The sequence below is a fragment of the Plecotus auritus genome, assembly GCF_963455305.1.
Source record: "Plecotus auritus genome assembly, chromosome: 2".
Classification (NCBI taxonomy): domain Eukaryota; kingdom Metazoa; phylum Chordata; class Mammalia; order Chiroptera; family Vespertilionidae; genus Plecotus; species Plecotus auritus.
This window is the reverse complement of record NC_137771.1, coordinates 148,294,200-148,316,406: the sequence shown is the minus strand read 5'-3', so window position 1 is coordinate 148,316,406 and position 22,207 is coordinate 148,294,200. Positions and strand designations below refer to the sequence as shown.

The window sequence follows — 22,207 nt, the reverse complement described above, 5'->3', positions numbered from 1 at the left end:
GAGAAAGTGGGTGTGTGTGGCTCCAGAGGGTGTTCCTCCTATGGCATAGCAGACTGGCTCAGCGGCTTCCCCTTATTGGTGCCAGGCCTCCTTGGGTTAGACACACCTGTTAGGGAGGAGGATTTCCCAGTCTGTTCCCTTAGAGTCTCCGGCTTTGCTGGCAGATGTTCCTGATCTCTCAGCAGCAACAGTTACATAAACTAGTAGTGTCCCACTCATTCATTTTACTTGGCTGGATCATCAATAATAGGCAGAGGACTGGACCAGCCAGGGCAAGGCTCAGTAAAGCAGGAAGGTGGGACTCAGCTAAAATTCCAAGTGCTCTCAATGGAATATAACTGAAGTAATTTTAAAATTAGCTTTTCATAGAAGTTTATATTACACTCAAATATCCTAGAATCATTTTATAAAAGAGTCATAATAACTGTCTATTTAGTCCTTTAATTTCTCTGCCTTCAGCCTCCCAAATAATTCCTCCCTACAGTAATATGCTGTTAGATATGGAGTTCCAGCCACCATTTGTACCAAGATTTTGAAAGTCACATGGACAAGTTTGTGGAGCCATAAGACAGAAAGAGCCTGGGTCCTAATGACATCCTTGAGTAAATGCACCAGCCCTGGGCTGCCTACCTTTGAAGTTTCTGTTCTATGGGAAAAAAAGTAAATTAAGGTATTCTTAATCATCAGGTTTTCTTTTACTTGCAAATTAAGTCTTCCTAATACTGTAATTGAACAATGGCCTAGAACCAATCAACAATGGCCAGGGTTAGGGGATGAATAGGATCATGTTAGAACCTGGGAACATCCCACCATACTTAGTGTTAGGGAGGGTGGGTAATGAGCTTGGAATATTATTTATTAAAAAAAAGGTAAAATATAGTAAGCAGATAATTTTATAAATGCCCACTAGAGAAAGCAATTTTTGAAGATCATTCAAGAGTATTGAGCCTGTGGATTTTAGATTAAAAGAAATCTGAAATTCAGAAAAAAGAACTAGAAATATAGGGCGGGGAAGGCAAGAGGTAATCAATTTGATTCAGATAGTTATTAAAAGAATTTTCCCATCAAACAGCCAAAATCTCTCTAGTTGACCATTTGCCTGGATATAGGAGCTTCCTGGCCACCCACCCCCTTCCTATGCAATGCTCTCAACATCCATTCTAGAAGTCCTAAGGATGTCATGGATCAATTGAAAAGAAGGGGTCATTTAGGAAAATGTTGGGAATAAGGTATTGGGATACATGTAGATTCCCCTCTGTTAAGCAATCAGGAACAATGGTCATTGGGCTACTGTTGAGAGTAGTCCTCATCTGACAGTAATAGAAAGGACATTTAACATTGCTCTTGCATACCTGCAACCATGATGATTTCATGTAGTTGTCAACCAGTAGTATTAGCAGAAGAGGTGAAAGCTGTTTTCACTCATGTCCCAAAGAATTCATATACTCTTTTTGGAAAACACATATTTAAAACCTTTTAACTTAAACCCATATCAACATCTTTATAAACTCAGGAGTCAAGAACCAGTTCCCTTTGTCTTCTATATCTATTTAGAGTATATTTCCTCCCATGTCTAACTGTTTAGCTTGGGCCAGGACCTGCTTCTAGAAGTGATAAGATTGAACGAATGCAGAGGGAGGGAAAAGTACATTTGAACTTAAGATACTGGTGTGCTGTATAAATGAAAATGTGGGTCCTGACAGGGGTGAGGGCTGAAAGGGTAGATCTGTGAGATACCCACAGATGGAATGATGGAAAGTTCCCAGAAGAACATTTAGAACAAAAGGATGGGCTCAAACTCAGAAGACAGGGCACCTGAGACATTTAGTGACAGGGGAAACAAGAAGTCTTAGGACTTTTGGTGCAATGCCTCAGCAGCATGTGGGAAGAGGGCATCATGGAGGACAGTGGTCAGTGGATACAGAGCTGCAGTCTCTGATCAGAAAACCTAAGTGCTGACTACTGGACTCTGGAAATTAGGAAGTCACTGGCTACTTTTGAAACAAGCCACTGACTACCTTCAGAAAACTGGATGAGGTGGCAGCTACATTGAAATTGACAAAATATATAGAACAACAGTAGCTCAGAGTGGGCAGTTATAAGATTAATATTTTTGTTTCAGCTGGGAGACTTCAGAATATTTTAATTTTATTTTGTTCCATAAGGAGTGAGACTATAGAGAGAAACCTAAAAGGCAAGAATATATCTTCACTCCTCTTCCCACTTTAAAGTGGGCCTTGAAATCAGGTTGTTTTTATTCTAAAAATTGTCTTTTGCGTTTCCAGAAAAATTTCTTTATTCATTCATTTTTATCCTTTGACTCCCTTTACCCATTCCTCCCACCCAGCCACTCCCCCTCCCACACACACACACTCCCTGCCCTCTGACAACCTCCAATCTGTTTTCTTTATTTATGAGCTTGTTTTTGTTTTTGTTTTGTTTTTTAGATTCCACATATAAGACTGAGCATACAATATTTGTCCTTCTTTGTTGGCCTTATTTCACTTAGCATAAGGCCCTTGAGGTCCATCCATGTTGTACCAAATGGCAAGATTTTATTTGTTTTTATGGCTGAATAATACTGTACTGTGTGTGTATGTATATATACACAATTGCTTTATCCATTCATCTGCTGATGGACACTTAGGTTATTTCCATGTATTGGCTATTATAAATAACCCCAACACACATGAAATTTTATGTTTCCTGATAATTCATTTTACATTTCTAGTTTCATCATGTCTTTCCTTCCATAGTTTTTGTTTTTCCTTTAAATATTTGACCACTTACTTATTCCTTCAGAGTGAATGGATATCTATTGATGACATGCTACTTCCTCTTCTATGCTAGATGATGGCAACTCCATGGCACAACACAAGTGCCTTCAAGGAGCTCATGAACCAGGAGACAAGGCACAAATAAGCAAGCAGTTACAAAGGTATGGAAAGAATTTCTATAACCAAGAGCACTAAGGTGGGGATACCAAACCCAGACTGGAAAGTCAGAAAACATGCTTCAGAGAAAAGGATAGCTGCACTGAGCCTGGAAGTAGGGGATACAGGGTATGTGTGTAGGCACAGGGCTTTCTGTAGCTGCCATCTTTCTTTTTGTCACCAGAATTACCATACTTAGTTTTTAAAGCCTACCAGTTTGCTATTTTGAACAATTACTCCATTCACTCTTTATTCTGTAACATTTAAGAACCCACTCACTGCCCCAGATTGTGTTAAATGTTATTTTTTCTTTTAAAGACTCATGACATGGAATTGCTGGCTTTCTCCATCTCCATAATGTAACATCTGCTTTTGTAACATGCAAAGTACTCATCTGGCTCTGCCCATTGTTTTTTCCTTGACAACCAACAACTTTCAACATTTAGGTTTCTTTTTCTTTCAAATTGTTCAGTCAACATAATTTATTGGGTGCTTTCTTTGAGCATTTCTACTAAATGCTCAGGGACATACAAAGATGACTATGACTTAGGCTCGTGCCTCACGAAGCTTATAAACTAACTAGAGGCCTGGTGCACGAAATTCATGCATGGGAGGGATGTCCGTTAGCCCAGTCTGTACCTCTCCAATTTGGGACCGCTCAGGGGATGTCTGGCTGCTGGTTTAGGCTTGATCCCACAGGGACTGCTGGCTCCTAACTACTTGCCTGCCTTCCTGCCTGCCTGATTTCCCCTAACCACTCTGAATGCCAGCCTAATAGTGTTTCTCCTAAACACTCCCCTGCCAGCCTGATTGACACCTAACTGCTCCCCTGCCAGCCCGATCACCCCCAACTGCCTTCCCCTGAGGGGCTGGGACTGGGGGACTCCGGCTGGATGAGGCGGGGCTGAGGGGCCAGGGGACTGAGGCTGGATGAGGCTGGATGCTGTGGGGACTGGGTGAGGTGGGGCTGAGGGGACTGGGGGACTGAGGCTGGATGAGGTGGGGCTAAGGCAGGGGTGGGCAAACTTTTTGACTCGAGGGCCACAATGGGTTCTTAAACTGGACCGGAGGGCCGGAACAAAAGCATGGATGGAGTGTTTGTGTGAAGTAATATAAATTCAAAGTAAAGGAGTGGAGGGGAGAGCAAGAGAACCCTCCGTTCTTTCGGCTCCACAGGCCGCATAGAACAGCCGAGCGGGCCGGATTCGGCCCCGCGGGCCATAGTTTGCCCACGGCTGGGCTAAGGGGACTGGGAGACTGAGGCTGGATGAGGCATGTGGCACCTGCTGCCCCCTGCGGGGCTGAGGGGACTGCAGGACTCCGACTGGATGAGGCAGAGCTGAGGGGATTGGGGGACTCCGGGTGGATGAGGCGCACGGCGCCTGCCACCCCACAGCAGGGCTGAGGGGACTGGGTGCTGCCATCTTATGGCTGTGGGTGCCACCATCTTGTGAGTGGCAGTCAATTAGTATATTCCCTCTTTATTAGATAGGATGAGGAATATAGATGTACAGAGAACACAATAAAGGGAATGAAAGTGCTCACCTAAAGATATTTTATTTTAAAGATTAAAATTTCTGGTTTAGAATTAAGTCCAAAAGAGAGCACCTTTTCTCTTCCTTAATCATTAGGGAGATGACAAGGTCAAGTAACACTGTAAGGACTAAAACTTTGGAATTATATAATTCTTTTTTTTATATATATTCTATTGATTTTTAACAGAGATGAAGGGAGAGAGTTAGAAACATCGATGAGATAGAAACATCGATCAGCTGCCTCCTGCACACTCCCTACTGGGTACGTGCCCACAACCAAGGTACATGCCCTTGACCAGAATCAAACCTGGGACCGTTAAGTCCGCAGGCTGATGCTCTATCCACTGAGCCAATTTCAATGTAAATTTGTTATGGCTGGATTTATATAATTCTTTAAAAAGATGTGTTTGTTTTTCCAGCACATTCCAGGTGAGGAGATGTATAAATCAGTCTGAGCATTTCCCATAATTCAAAAGTCAATTCATCAGGTTACCAAAATTTAATAGTGATATCATGAATCCAATTTAATTTGAAATATAAATTGGAACTACAGTGCTACCAATGGGCTCTCACTTTCTACATTATATATTTCTGTAATTTTGGAATAGTTTACAATGATGCAATAAGAAAAAAATATATATTCTTAGAAAAATATAACCTTCCAAAACTCAATCAGGAAGAATCTAAACAGCTCAATATGCCAGTAACTATGGAAGAAATTGAAGCAGTCATCAAAGAGCTTCCGGCAAACAAAAGCCTGGGGCCAGACGGCTTCACAGGAGAGTTTTACCAAACATTCAAGGAAGAACTAAAACCTATCCTCCTCAGACTATTCCAAAAAATTCAAGAGGAAGGAACACTTCCAAGCTCCTTCTATGAAGCCAGCATCACTCTAATACCAAAACCAGATAAAGACAATGCAATGAAGGAGAATTACAGGCCAATATCCCTCATGAATGTAGATGCAAAAATCCTCAAGAAAATTCTAGCAAATTGGATCCAGCGGTACATCAGAAAGATCATACACCATGACCAAGTAGGATTTATCCCAGGAATGCAAGGATGGTACAATATCCGCAAATCAATAAATGTGATACATCACATAAACAAATTGAGAGATAAAAATCACATAGTCATATCAATTGATGCAGAAAAAGCATTTGACAAAATCCAACACCCTTTCTTGATAAAAACTCTCAACAAGGTGGGAATAGAAGGATCATACCTCAACATAATAAAAGCTATATATGATAAACCCACAGCTAACATCATACTCAATGGGCAAAAACTAAAACCATTTCCCCTAAGAACAGGAACAAGACAGGGATGCCCACTCTCACCACTCCTGTTTGACATAGTACTGGAAGTATTAGCCATTGCAATTAGACAAGAAGAAGAAATAAAAGGCATCCAAATTGGAAAAGAAGAAGTAAAGCTGTCCTTATTCGCAGATGACATGATATTGTACATAAAAAACCCGAAAGACTCCATCAAAAAACTAACAGACTTAATAAATGAATTTGGCAATGTAGCAGGATACAAAATTAACGCCAAGAAATCTATGGCATTTCTATACACCAATAGTGAACTTATAGAAAGAGAGACTAAAAAAGCAATCCCATTTACCATCACACCAAAAAAATTAAGATACTTAGGAATAAACTTAACCAAGGAGGTATAAGACCTATATGTGGAAAACTACAGGACACTGAAAAAAGAGATAGAGGAAGATGTGAACAGATGGAAGAACATACCATGTTCATGGATTGGTAGAATCAACATCATTAAAATGTCCATACTACCCAAAGCAATCTATAGATTTAATGTACTCCTCATTAAAATACCAATGGCATATTTCACAGACCTAGAAAGAACTCTCCAAGAATTCATCTGGAATAAAAAAAGACCCTGAATAGCCACAGCAATCCTGAGAAAGAAGAATAAAGTAGGAGGGTTCTCAATACCAGATTTCAAGCTGTATTACAAAGCCACTGTTCTTAAAACAGCCTGGTACTGGCACAAGAACAGACATATAGATCAATGGAATAGAATAGAGAATCCAGATATCGACCCAAACCACTATGCGCAATTAATATTTGACAAAGGAGGCATGGACATACAATGGAGTCAAGACAGTCTCTTCAATAAATGGTGTTGGGAAAATTGGACAGATACATGCAAAAAAATGAAACTAGATCACCAACTTACACCATATACAAAAATAAACTCAAAATGGATACAGGACTTAAATATAAGATGGGAAACCATAAAAATACTAGAGGAATCCACAGGCAGCAAAATCTCAGACATATGCCGAAAGAACTTCTTCACTGATACTGCCCCTAGACAGCCGTGGGCAAACTACGGCCCGCGGGCCAGATCCGGCCCGTTCGGCTGTTCTATCTGGCCCGCGGAGCTGAAAGAGCAGGGGGTTCTCTTGCTCTCCCCTCCACTCCTTTACTTTGAATTTATATTAGTTCACACAAACACTCTATCCATGCTTTTGTTCCGGCCCTCCGGTCCAGTTTAAGAACCCATTGTGGCCCTTGAGTCAAAAAGTTTGCCCACCCCTAGGGCAATAGAAGGCAAAGATAAAATAAACAAATGGGACTATATCAAAATAAAAAGCTTTTTCACAGCAAAAGAAACCATCAACAAAACAACAAGAAACCCCACTGTATGGGAGAACATATTTGCAAATGTTATCACTGATAAAGGTTTAATCTCCAACATCTACAGGCAGCTTATACAACTTAATAAAAGGAAGATAAATGATCCAATAAAAAAATGGGCAACGGACCTAAATAGAATCTTTTTGAAAGAAGACAGAAGGAAGGCCAAGAGACACATGAAAACAAGCTCAAAGTCACTAATTATCCAAGAGATGCAAATCAAAACGACAATGCGATACCATCTCACACCTGTCAGAATGGCTATCATCAACAAATCAACAAACGACAAGTGTTGGCGAGGATGCGGAGAAAAAGGAACCCTCGTGCACTGCTGGTGGGAATGCAGACTGGTGCAGCCACTGTGGAGAACAGTATGGAGTTTCCTCAAAAAACTGAAAATGGAACTCCCATTTGACCCAGTAATCTCACTCCTAGGAATATATCCTAAGAAACCAGAAACACCAATCAGAAAGGATATATGCACCCCTATGTTCATAGCAGCACAATTTACAATAGCTAAGATTTGGAAACAGCCTAGGTGCCCATCAGCAGATGACTGGATCAGAAAACTATGGTACATCTACACAATGGAATACTATGCTGCCATAAAAAAGAAGGAATTCTTACCATTTGTAGCAACCTGGATGGAATTGGAGAACATTATGCTAAGTGAAATAAGCCAGTCAATGAAAGAAAAATACCACATGATCTCACTCATTTGTGGATAATAAAAAACATTATAAACTGAAGAACAAAAAGATAGATACAGAGGCAGGAAAGCATCAAACAGACTGTCAAATTACAGCGGGAAGGTTAGGGAGAGTTGTGGGAAATAAGAGATCAACCGAAGGACTTATATGCATGCATATAAGAGTAACCAACGGATGCAAAACATTGGGGGGTGAGGGCATGTATGGGAGTCGGGTGGGGGGGCAATGGTAAGATATGTACACATATAATACCTTAATAAAAAAATTAAAAAAAATATTAAAAAAGAAAAAACAATATGTTCATAAATATGAATGTATGTGGAGCTCCCATTGTGTTAATTCTCTAGAAAGGTAGCTGTTAGGCTGCTTTATCAAAATGAAAATATAATTATAAAAGTTCAAAATATATGAAAAATAGAAAAAAACCACCTGTAAAGATACCATATTAACATGAATATTATTGATGTTGCTGATGTGTTTCTTTCCTCTCCATTAGTCTGTATATTGTGAGGTTGTTTTTAAGTTGTTAGATAAAAATATTCCTCAATAATACTTAACCTTCAAGAACATTTTTGCCCTAGCTGGTTTGGCTCAGTGGGTAGAGCGTGGTCCTGTGGACTAAAAGGTCCTGGGTTCAATTCCAGTCAAGGGCACATAACCCAGGTTGCATGCTAGATCCCCAGTAGGGGGCATGCAGGAGCAGCCAATCAATGATTCTCTCTCATCATTGATGTTTCTCTCTATCCCTCTTCCTTCCTCTCTGAAATCAATAAAAATATATTTTTTTTAAAGAAGAAGAACATTTTCTTCATATGTATCCAGTTCTGTGGTTTGGCCCAGATGGAATACTAGAATCATGGAATGTTTACATAAAAAGGTTTTATCTTTTATTAAGATCTTAGGATGATCTATCCAGAAATATCCAAACTCACTTATCTTACAGTAAATAAAATTTTTATATTTTAGATTTACCACCCTTTAGATGGGGTCATATTAACAGTAAGTAAAGATCCAGATTTTATTGGTATTTGTCTCTACCTGCTCACATAGGACCTCAATCTCCTGAAAAGTTCCCCCAAATTCTTTTGGGAGTTCAGGTGATGTTTTACACATACATACTATGAATAAAACCAGTTAACTATCTAGTCAGCTAGATATTGCTGAGTGCCCTGGCACTGCTGTCTCCCCCAGGGTGCTGCCATGGAGGTCCTGGGAGCTCTGGCATGCCAAGCAGTGCATTGGTCCCTGGACCAACAACATTTAGCAGAATTGTTAGAAACTTGGAATTTCAAGCTCCATGAATCAGCATATACAACTTAACCCCAGATGATTTATATACAAATTACAATTTGAGAAGCATCTGCTTAAAGTGCCTATGGGACTAAGGCATGAATTCAATTAGGGACAAGGGCAGGGTTGGGTCAAGAAATATAAGTGACAGATACTGCGACTTTTTGTAATGACTTCATCCCTTTGATATGTTATTTATCTTGTGACTGGGCCAAAGTTAGAATGCTTGGCTCCTTCTCTCAGGATAGCTGTCCCTCAGGAAACTCCCAGGCTCCTCACTGCCTCCTAGAGATAGACTTGGTGACCTGCCACTTCTATGTCAGTTCCACCAGACAGGGCTTAGGCTAGATGGAAGAACCCACCAGTCCATGGGAAATCACACTGCTGCACACCTAAGCTATACTTTTATGTAATGTTTTGAGTTCACACCTATCATTTACAAATCATTTCATTATGAGCAGTGGGACTACCAAGATAAATACTAGTAAAACAATCTCTACTCTAACAGGAGGCTAATAAAGTGGTAAATGTTGAGGCAGATCAGACGTTCTGGGAGACCATTTAAGGAAGGGGGCAAAAGCTTCCCAAATGCAGCAGTCTTACTGTATTGATGAGACACCATTACTATGTCTAATCCCTACAGCTTGTGTGTACCAGTTCTCCAGGTGGAACACTCTTCTTCTATTTCTCTTTCCCTTTCATTCTTACCCACCTTCCAAGGACAATTTCAAATGCCGATTTATCAATGAAATCTGCTGGAATCCCCTCAGCTACATATATGCTTTGCCACTTCAGAACCTCCATCATGACCTGTCTTCAGATCAATTATGTGCGTTGTAGCCTTATGGGGTGGGAGTTATGTCCCTTATAGGCAAATACTGCATTTTAGTGTGTCTTCTTAGATTCCTCATAGGACCTAGCATGAAGTGCCATAAATTGTTTTTAAAGAAAAGACTATATTAAAGCTAATATATCTACTCTGTTACCACTTTTCTATTCAGGAAGTAGATCAGTCCTCTCAAATCATAGAAAAAACATGAGAGAGAGAGAGTACTCTACTCTGGCCTGTATATTAAGGAGAATTAATTTTTATCTTCCCCCACATACACCCTTTTCTCTGATGAGATTGGTTCTCTGGTGCAGAAACAATGTCCTCATTCACAAATGAGTAGCTGTTAATCACAGCTGGGTGGAATTTCATCTAGTTTTCAGCTGTATGAAAGTGGCTATCTGCCTACCAGTATTTAAGAAGTCCCTTAGGTTGCTGTGTAGCACAGCACTTTTTATGCCAGTTTTTTTCTAAAGTTGAGATGGAAGGAACAAAACCACTCTGTGAAGAGTGTAGTGTTGCTGTTAATAAATTGGCATCTTATAAGCTGCACATCAGTGATGCTTACTTATCTATGGTTAGTATGGGTTCTTGAGTCAACAGGAGGGACGTTTCAGCTCTGATATATCCTGTGTCTCCTTAATAATGGTGGTTATGGTGTGATGATAGATGAAACAGCAATATAGTGGCTTGGATTTTGCTGCTTTGTGTCCTAATGATTTAGACCTGTGATTATAAACTATGGGCTATGATAGGGAGAATCACAGTTCATTCCAGTGGGTTGCCAAACCTATGGGTATCAAACCCTGGTGGTAGACTGAACAATTTTTCACCCATATTCTATTTTAGAGTTAATGTAGATGTGTTAGTATTGGTGAAAAAGTTTGACATTAAGATGCCATTTAATTTTTACTGGAGTTTTCCTGTGTTTACAGCATTACTGAATATAAGTGCTAGCATCTGGGGTTCACAAATCTGATCATTAAAAAGGCCATAATAGCGAAAGATTAGGCCCCAGTATATTAAAATCTGGGTGGTTTTTCTTTGAGGTAGCCTGGGTTTGAACAACAGCTGGGGCCTTTTGGAAGTCAAAAGGCAAACCAAGGACCCCAGCCTGAATGAAGAAGGTCTCTTTGGGACAACCACAGAGACAACAAAGTGAGTTTGTGTCAGATTTTCAGCCTTAGAAATCAGCTTGTCTCACCTCCATTTTCTCCCTATTCTCATCCCTGTCCCAGGCCTGTAATTCCTTTGAAGACACAGTACAACCTCTTTTTGCCGAATTCTTTGAAGACCAAGCTGATGTGAAGAGGGAAAATGGAAAGCAATTCCTAAAATATCTAAGAAAATGTGGGAATACAATCTGCCTTCCAGTGTTTAAGGTGACTATGTAATTTCTCATGATTTTAATGGGGCCTCTGCTGGGTCCAGAGAACTAAATTATTGTTTGCCACCTAACTTGTTGGATTACCCATATTATACACAGGATTATAGAAACTGACTTTGAGGGTAAGCATCTCTCTTCTTTGTAGCCTCTTCATATCATGTTGAGTAAATTGGCAGCCACTAAATGGTTGCTTAGCTTTTCTCAATGAGCCACACCTACTGTGGTCTCTGGACCAGCAGCATCAACATCACCTGGGAAATAATCAGAAATGCAAATTTATGGACAAACTAAATCAGATGCTCTAGGGGTGGGCTCCAAGGAGCTGTAGTTTAACAAGCTCTCCAGGTGACTCTAGTGCTCTGGGCAGATTGAGAAGCACACCTCTAGTGGCCTCTTCTAGAACAGTTAACATCCTCTATCATATTAGACTATCTCAGATGCACACCCAGGTATTTGAAATGGCTACCTCTTCATTGTAATGAAATAAACTCATTTTGGCTGTGTTGGACACTTAATAGAACTCAACTAAATCTTAGTGGGGGTATGACATCTAGAAACATGCCAACTTATCTGAGGGTTTCATTTAACTCCAGGTTATGAAAAGAACTAGTAAATGTGTGGTAGTTATGGAATTAAACCACCATCATGGAATTTGAAAGCTAATGGAATCATGCATGTAGCTGTGCTAGTGGCACCCATGCTTTCTAAGCACATTAAAATTACATGAGGAGCTTTTAAAATCCTGATTCCCAGGTTGCACTTCTACCATTTAAGGTAATGTCTGCATCTGAAATCCAAACATCAGGATTTACTAATAAGATGATAGGCTCATTTTACCATGCCACAAAGTTTAGACACTATTGGGCTATATACCAACCTAGACATAATCCAATCCAAGAACTCAGATATAAGAAAGCTGTTCCTGAAGTGACCTCCCTGTTTCTCCCCAACAGAGGCCTGAGATAGATTACTGGGGAACTGGCATAAAAGCTCTAGAGTGTGCTCTGAAATTAGAAGACCAGTTAACCAAGCTCCTGCTAGACCTGAAGACCACAGCTTCTGCCAACAAAGAATATGATGTAAGTAGTTAGCTACTGGTTCTGAAAGCTATGTCATCTTTCACTTCTGAATTATGACTTGCTTCTGGGAAGTGGGTCCCAGACAGTGGATCATCCAACATGTGCTTGTTTTCTGAGAAGGAAGTATATGAACCTGCTTCTGGGAGTAGATTGGAGGTGGGAGAAGTAGGTGGCCTCTTAAGGAGTGAAATTGAACACAAAATGAGGAACATTTCCCAGGAAAAATGTGTTCTGGATAATTACACAAAATGACTGTTGTTGCTGGCTTTTAAATCTAGACAAGGAGTACTTAAATGTTAATTGGTACCAGAGTCAAATGGAGGGTTTACTCAAATAACCTGCTAGGCTCCACCCCCCAGAGTTTCTGATTCAATGACTTTCCTATGGTGTCCCAGAATTTGCATTTCTAACCTGTTTTCAGGTTATGGCTGCTGCTTGTCAGCCAGGGGCCACACTTTGAGAACCACTGTCCCTGATGGTTCCTGCAAAAGTGAATGTTAATGGTGACTTATCCTACAGACTTCTCTGAAGTCTTCCTGGTTAATGGTGAACACTCCACCTTGCAGTGGTAACTTCTTTCTAACTAAACCCTTAGTACCTCAGGAAAGCAAAGTGAGAAAAATTCCTTTGTACAAAAGTTATCAAGCCTAGATGCATATTGGGTTGACTTGGGAGCTCTGAAGATGTACAAATACCTGAGCCTTATGCTGCTTAGATCTAAATCTTTGGGAATCGGGTCTGGATACCTACTTGAAATCTCCATGTGATTAAAATTAAATAGCATGGGAAACCACTGCAGTAGTAGCTTGTTTAAATTAATTTGAAGAGATGCCTTAATACCCATACTCATTGAAAGTGGATATTGGTACTCACCTGGAGGTCTTGAATGTCTTAGATCAGTGCTCTTTGACCTTCGGTGTGCATATCCACTGCCTAGTCCTTTCTTAAAATGCAGGTTCTGATTAGTAGTACTGAAGTGGGACTTGAGATTCTGTGTTTCTGACAAGCTCCCAGGACTGTGGGTCTATGAACTACAATTTGGGTCAGATTTTTGATTGCTTCCTGTTGCAGACAAGGTTCTTAAAGGTCTTCCCCTATTTATTTCTGTAGCTCCTATGCTTCTTGGGAAAGTTCCTGGATGAACAGGAGGAAAACACAGACCACCTGAAAATCCAGCTAAGTTATCGTAAGCAATTAGAAAATGAGGCCAAGAAGGAAGAAAGACCCATTGAAAAAGCCTGCTGAAGTGTTAGGTAAATAGACAGAACATCTGAAGGCAACAAAGCAAGTCTTCCTATTATAGTAGGTCCCCAAATCAGCTGCTTAGAATGTTGATCTTCTCCATTTGACAGAAGACTGCTTTCCTTCATTGGTGTGTGTACAAATAAATCTGTTTTTGCATTATAATTATGTGTAAAGAGATAGCTATTGAAGCACGAAAAGGGTTAATTCCATCAATGTAAGTTTGGTGAAAGCTTTCTGAGGACAGTGGGTCCATTACACTTCAAAAAAAAACACAAAAACAAACAAAAAAAAAACCTCTTCCTTCTTCCATGATCCAAATAACACTCAGACGCAGGATCAAGTTTTGTGATGTTCAAAGAGTCCAAGTAGATATAGTATAAATTAAGTAGTAAAACCTAAGGTCTAACTAATTTTTCCTCCCCTTCAACATGTATACTACATATTTAAAGTTTACAAAATAGGATTTTCTTCTAACCAATATAAAGCTAACTTTGAAAACACAAGTTCTTGTTCTAGAAATGGTGATTCACCTGAAATATTTACAGAGGACAGGTAGCTGCAATCCAGAGGCTCTTTCATAACCTGGGTATGCATAGGGACCAGGAAGTTACACAGGCAATTAAGACCACAAACAACTGTGTGGATGTGCCAACACCATCCACTGTGAGCAAGCTAGCAGTTATTGGGGTAATTACTTTCAGGAGCAAGCAATTAGCATGAAACTTGTGTGGCTAATTCATTGGGAAGAAAGGGGGCTTTATAGGATTGTGTCCTGGCTCCAAAACTTACTAGATCCATAACCTTCAGTAACTTTTTACCTCAGTCATTGACTTAGTTTAGTCATCTTTAAAGGAGGATAAATAATACTTAGTTCATAAAGTTAACAAGAGGATTAAGTAAATTAATATGTAAAAGTATCCAGAATACTTTAAGAAAACCAGTACATAATGGAATTATTAAGCTAAGTAAAAAAAGCCAGAAAGAGAAAGGCAAATACCATATAATTTCATTTATATGTGGAATCTAATTGAAAGGAATTTTAGAGACAGGATAGGTAGTTTTAGGGAAAAGGGGGTCCATGGGAGAGGAATGCATATGTGAAGGGAAGGAGACAGCTCCAAGACACCAGACTGCTTAACTTACTTTCACAGAGGATAAAGAAATGTTACAAGAGGAAAATAATTCTTTCACAGAGGATAGAGAAATATTACCAGTACAAGAGGAAGTCATATATTCACAGAGGATAGAGGAATGTTGCAAGATAAGGGGGAGAGAAGAAGGGAGGGGGGCACCAGGTTGGCTCTGACCTTTAAAGCTGATACTATGCAGGAGAATGACCAATTAGGAAAGCACAGGGGTCATAAATTAAGGAAAGGTCCAATTAGAAAGGGTCATGTTCAGACAAAGAGCTGCCAGCATATATAAACTGAAAATAAAAAGACTCAGAACAGGATTCAGATTTCCCCCCATTTTAGAGAAAGAACGGGCTTTTCCCATTTGGAGACCCCTCCCCACTGGGTCCACTTTTTGGACCCCTGCCTGGGAAAGTTTGTATATGCTTCTAATGAACTTCCATATTTTTATTTAAAATTGTTTAGTGCACTAACTTATTCTTCAAACTTCATGGGACAAGAACCCACAAAGGGAGATTCTGTTTGACCCAACCTCATGTATCACAATCAACAAAGAATGATTTAACAAAGTAGAAACAGAAGCATAGATACGTAGAACAGACTGACAGATGTCAGATGGGAGGGAAATGGGTGAAAAAGGTATATGGATTAAGCAAAAATATGACACAGGCACAGACAGCAGTTGGTGACAGAGGAAAAGGGGGGTAGGTTAAGTGGAAGTGGGCAAGAAAGGGACAAATGGGGACTGAAAGAGACTTGATTTTAACTGGTGAGTGCCTGATGCAGTGTGCAGATGTTTTGTTGAGTTGTATACTTGAAACCATTATAGTTTTATTAACCAATGTCATGCCAATAAATTCAACCTAAAAAGACAACAGATAACTGAAATTGACACCTAATCTTAAAATGTTTAATCCTAGCATTATCTCTTTTGACATGAGAAGGGAAAATAGAAAGATCCAATTAGACATGACTTGGAAAAAATTTAAGTTAACAAATGGGTTGAATATTGAAATAGACACAGCTAATTTAACAAGTGATAGTGAAGTAAGCTAAGAAATTCTCAGCCAGAGGAATAACAAATGGTATTTTAAATATTAAGACATGGAGTTCCAATGAAAGATCTAATTTATAGCTCCAGGAGAGAAGAGAAATTGAGAAAAATATCTGTTGTAGCAAATGTTTATAGTATCAAGGATGTAAAAGCTCACTGCAAAATACATCATTTACAAAGAAAGAAAACTGCCATATTACTAACAGCTTTCACATCAACATAAGGTCTGATCAATAATTGAATTAATATCACTTTCTCTGGGAACTGACCTTTAGACCACTTCACAACCAACATTTCCTTTTGCTTAGACCATATTCCACTTGCTAAGACCATTATCTTTCCCCTCTGGATTTTCCCAGTACCTGGACTGACCCAGAAAGTTCCTGCCAAAAAAACCCAAAAATCAAACAAACAAAAAAAACCCCCACCTAGAGTCCTTTAAAACCCCTGACTCCCCATCTTTGGGTGTTGGTGCCATTTTGAGGCTCAGGCCATCTGGATTCCCTATAAACCTAATCAACTTGTAATTCTTTAACACTTAGGCCTCATGTATTCCTCCTTTGGCAACCCTAACATTTGGTATCAAAACCTGGGAGAGTTCCATGGAAAAGGGGAGCCATTGCCCCCACTTCAGTCACCCTGAGTTTGCTATTCAGAGAGCAGTAGGCAGCAGCAGTTCAACCTGTGCTTACTGGTACTTCTGAATCATACTCGGGTGACATGATTGCCTTCCTCGATTAGGCCTCCCTTCCTACCCAGCCAAGGAGGATGCCAGATCAGGAACCTCTCCTTCTGCATTGCTGACCCTCCACCCTACGCTGGACAATTTTCTCTATGTGAGTGACATTCCATAATTTCCCTCATCTCGAGTCTTCTGCCCACTTACTCTCAAGTCCTCTGGTCTCAATAGTTCTAGCATTAGGCCAGAAGACTCCTCAGTCATTTGGCCTCTAGTCTTTCTGGAATGGAGATGCCCAATCCGGAAGGTCGACCCTCATTTCTAATGGCGATTTGTTTTGCAGTGGGATGCCTGCCCTAATCAGTCACCTTTGACTTGTGTTTCACTCACCCTTCCCCTCATGGGCCATGCTTATTCTCCTTATCATGGGGAACACTCCCTCTGTATCCCCTAAAACAAGCCCTCCTGGCTGTCAACTTCAAAATTTTGACCGCCTTTGACGCACAGGGGAGATCAAGCCCAAGTACCTTATTTTCTATTGTAACACTGTTTGGCCACACTATAAACTAAATAATGATTCTCAATGACCTGCTTTAACATATTCTGCCATTTAGATAATTGCTGTCAGCAATGGAAAATGGTCAGAGATTCCCTTTTTCACCCTCTGTTCTCAATCCTCTCTGTCAGTCCTACTCTACCTATTACATCCTTCTCCTTCACACAAAACATCATATCCCTAACACTTCTGATTCTGAATCTACATTTGACCTAGCAGAACACTGACCTCCATCCACTTATACACCCTTCCCTCACCTGCAGTAGATTCCCAAAACCCAGATCCTCCTAACCAGCAACCACCTTCTACCCTGGCCCCTGAGAGTTGAAATCCTGAGAACGCAATTTCCAATACAGACTTTTTCCACCTAAACAGCTCTCCGGCCACCCAAAGACCACCTTCCTCAACAGCCACTTCTATTCCCATGCCCATTTTACCCCTGAGGGCAGTCGTAGGAACTGAGGACATAGTCTGAGTCCATGTCCCATTCTCTATGTCGGACCTTTCTGAGATTGAAAAAAGACTAAGGTCTTTTCCCACCAACCTAACTACTTTTACCAAGGAATTTGAGTACCTGACCCAGACCTATGACCTGACATGGCATGATATCTACATCATCCTGTCCTCTCCAAACCTAGGGGAGAAGGAGCACATCTGACTAACAGCTCAGGACCATGCCGATGCCCTCCACAGACTGGACGTGGCTGTCAAACCGGTTGGCACTGACACTGTTCCCAAAATTGACCTGAGATGAGACTATGAGATTAATTCTCCAGGGCTCTGATTCCATAGCCATATGATCACCTGTCTCATTGCCAGACTCAAAAAGGCTGCTCATAAGTTGGTCAACTATGATAAATTAATGAAATCACTTGGGGCCCTAAAGAAATCCAGCTCTCTTCCTCTCCTGCCTCACTGAGGCCTTACAGAAATTTACTACTTTATACCCCACCTCCCTAGAGGGACCTTTCTTCCAAACACCCATTTTATATCCCAATCAACCCTCAACATACACCATAACTTCAAAAAATAGATACAGGTCCACAAACCCCTCAAAAAAGATTTCCTTGACCTGGCCTTTAAGGTCTTTAATAATAGAGATGAAGACACCCAAATACAAAAATAAAATCCTGATCAGGCCAAGTCTGAGGTCCAGAAGGAGGCATTTCAGCTCTGGTCCACCATTTTCATGAACACCAAATGAAGTGCCAGTCCTCCAACCAAGAGTAACTCAGGGGCTAAGCCTCCTGCAGGCCCATGCTTCAAATGCAACAAGGTAGGACACTGGGCCAAACCCTGCACAAACCTGAGACCCCTGCCTGGGCCCTGCCCAAGGTGCAGAAGGGAAGGCCATAGGAAATCAGAATATAGTGTGGTCCCTCCAGGTCAGACCTCATCCCGTCCAGCAAGGCTGCCTTCTGGATGCAGTTTGGAGCTCCCAGACCTCCTGGAACTGATCACTGAAACCTGAAGCTGCCCATGCCCTGACAAAGGCTCCACAGACTTACATCACCAGGACACAATCTCAGGTAATGATTGTGGTGGAAAATAAGCCAATCTCCCTTTTAATTGACACTGGGGCCACTTATTCTGCCCTCTCAGAACTCACTGAGACCCTTGTCCCCTCCTCAGTCTCTATTTTGGGGGTTGATAGATTAGTCTCACAGCCATTAGCCACCTCACCTCTACAGTGTATCTTACCTACTACCCCCTTTATCCACACTTTTCTTGTCCTTCCCTGGTGCACAACTTAGGTTTCCGGGCATCCCTCATAAAGCGCAGTTGTCCTGAACCACAGTCACCTGCCTTGGTTTTACTCTCACCCCACAAAGTCGAGCCATTATCTTAGACCATAAACACATTATTACTTCCATAGCTGTCCCCTCCTCTAGACAAGAAATACCCTCTTTTCTTGGGCTTGCTGTGTACTTTTGCCTCTGGGTTCCTAACTTCAGTCTTCTCACAAAGCTCTATGACACAGTGAAGGTACTCCTCACCTAGGCCAGCATTCTCACCTCCTTTAATGTTCTAATAACTGCTCTAACCTCAGCGCCTTCTCACTCGCCCCATTCCCAAAGAACAACTTCCTTTACTGAGAAACTGCAAACCCTTTCTTAACAGTCCTGCTACTATTAGAAGGGAACTCATTCCTTAGCATCTTATCTCTAAGGGAAAATTTGGCTGTTTTAAATCCAAGCAGCTGGAGGCTGGGAAACTGCATTCCTAGAACGGATGGCAGGGACTGCTCCTTCCTGTTCCAGTCTTTTCTCAAGCCTCATAGGCCTATACATAATTTTCCAAAAACTTTGAAAACTAAAGAGCTTTGGAACATTGCTGGGTTAAATCATAAACATCTAAATATTTTCTCCTAGTATTCTAAAGCAGCCCCACCTAGGCACTCTCCTATTGCCTAAGTCCTTAGATTGGAGCCTAGACTTTCTATTTTTCCACCATAAATTCACAGTCCTGGACACTATCATTGAAAGCCTCAACAGGTCTTCCAGCATGGTATTTAGGAACTTCTCTCCCCTTTTCTAGCCTTCTTAAAAATAATTCACTGCAAAGGACACCAAGTTGGTAATGATTCTGTAATACAGGTGTTAACGGGAAAAAACATTCAAATCTGTAAAGAAATTTTGTGAGTTTGAGCAAAATGTCAACAATTGCAAGAAAGCAGAATCTCAATGTTTTTGGATAATGATCTGGAGAATTGCAGTTTTGCACCTTATTTTATACATTATGATCAGAGGGGGAGATGTACCATGGTAAGTGGGTTACATGAACTCCATTGGTGATAGATTAGGGAAAAAGCAATGGGAGGGGGACCTCTGGGATTGGATAAAAAGTAAAATGATGGACACATATTTCTTTTACTTAGCTGAGTACAGCATAGTTAACAGTCAACAATTAACATGATAAAAATAACAATGAAGGAATTTATGGTCTCTGCCCTGGTGCCCAGGAACATTTGGTTGTTCCCTGAGGGGTCTGGAAAAATGGAAGTTACAAGTTACCCTGACATTTCACAGGTATGTTATCTTAGATGCAAAAACACAGTATGTACAGCATCATTTGTTAAGGAAGATACTGGCCTAGGACATGACTACCCACTATAAACTGCTTTTTAATTAAAGGTTTTTAATTACAGACCATCCTTTGTGGTTACTCTAGGTCTCTTGAGTTTGCAAGGCTGCCACACAGGCCTTCCCTGAGTTAGTCAGGTTAGCATGTGGCCCTTTTTCTGTCCACACAGGGAAATAACAAAGCAGCCCAGGAGGCCAAGGCAGGGGCTTAGAGGAACCCTCTGTGTCCCCAACTCTTAGCTATATCTCATGTAACACCCATATACTAGTACACTCCAGAGGAACTTCAGTCCCTATTAGCTCTTGGGACTACTCAGGAAGATCCCTGGTTAAAATTTCAGGCAAAATATATTCTTCCCCAGGGACAGGCCCACAATAACTTATTGGCTATTCACAATTCCCTACATATAGGATACAGACCTCTTTTATAACTCCTACAACCCCTCATCACATATCCTAGCCTAGCCTCCATACAGCAAGATATCAAAACCTGTTCTACTTGTTACTCAGTATCTCCCTCAGGTTTGACCTCCTTCTTTCCCCACTCATCAAGCAAGAGATCAAATCCCTGGACTAGACTGGCAAATTGACTTCACTCACATGCCTCCTATTAAAGAACCAAATATCTCTTAACCATAGTAGATATCTTCAGGCATTGGTCCCATCAGGTTGACTACCAGGTTTGCTGGAAGCCCATGGTTATTTCCTATGGCTGGTCCATTTTACTTCTTATCCAACCTTCCAGGCCCAAGGCTTCAACTGCTCCTTCCCTTCCCTTTTGCTTTTCCCTTGGATAACATTCTATTCTAACATTCCCATCCACTTTCACTGCAATAGAATCTCAACCTCTCATCTGTCACCTCTTATAAGTAGCTCCATGACAACTACCCTCTCAGTTTGGAGCATGGAACCGGGAAAAGGATTGTCATCATTTAGTCCACCTCATCTCTCTATACCTTTCAGCTTGTCTCCGTGATCAAGGATTTTTCTTCCTCTGTGGGGAAAACACATACATCTGCCTCCCAACCAACTGGACAGGATTGTGTACTCTCTTCAATCTCTCACCCAATGTAAGGTAGCCCCCAATAACAGTCTTTACCTGTCCCTGTAACCCATCATATCCAACAAAAAAGGGCAGTCCAGATAATCCCTCTCCTCATAAGCCTGGTATCTCAGCATGTGTTGGGACTGGCATAGGTGGATTAACCACTGCTCTATCATACTTTGAAATCCTATCTCAGGACCTACAAGAAAGCCTAGATGACATTTCCCAAAGTTTAGTTCAAATTCAGGATCAACTAGACTCACTAGTGGCTGCCCCACCTCCCCCATAATCGAGAGGACTGGACATTCTAACTGTGGAGAAAATGGTCTAGACTTCTTTCTGGAGGAAGAATGTTATTTTTATATCAATCAGACTGGCCTAGTCAGGGATGCCACCCAAAAATAACAGAAAGGACAGCAAAGATTAGAGAATGCCAATCAAATTCATGGGACTACTGGCTAAAGAATATAAATTGGTATACCAGGCTATTTCCCTTTATACGACCATTAGCATTTCTATTCCTCATCCACATTTTTGGCCCATGTATTCTACACCATTTTTCATCTTTCCTTCAGTATTGCTGTTGAACCTTCACCAACCAGTCTCTCAGGATAATCATACTGCTGCAACCCCTCACTCCAAGCATGAGGAATCTGTACAGTGTTCCAGCTGACTACAATCAAAGTATACCCGCCTATGATCTCAATGGCCCCCTCAGCAGGAAGTAACTACAGAAGATATAACCTCCATTCCCATTTCATAATACGAAAAAGCTGGAATGTTAGGTCTCATCAAATAATTGAATCAACACCCCCTCCCCTGGGAACTGACCTTTAGACCACTTCACAACTGACATTCCCTTTCTCTCAGATCACATTCCACTTGCTAAGACCACATTCCACTTGCTAAGACCATTATCTTTCCCGTCCAGACCAGATTTTCTAGGATCTGGACCCACCCAGAGAGTTCCCTGCCAA

General features: G+C 41.0%; 1 pseudogene across 1 annotated transcript in view; it reads right to left on the bottom strand.

Annotated features, from left to right (window-relative positions):
* Positions 1-22,207, bottom strand: part of LOC308241227 (rho GTPase-activating protein 20-like) — a 45,722-nt pseudogene that overhangs the window by 2,085 nt on the left and 21,430 nt on the right. The window lies entirely within an intron of this gene.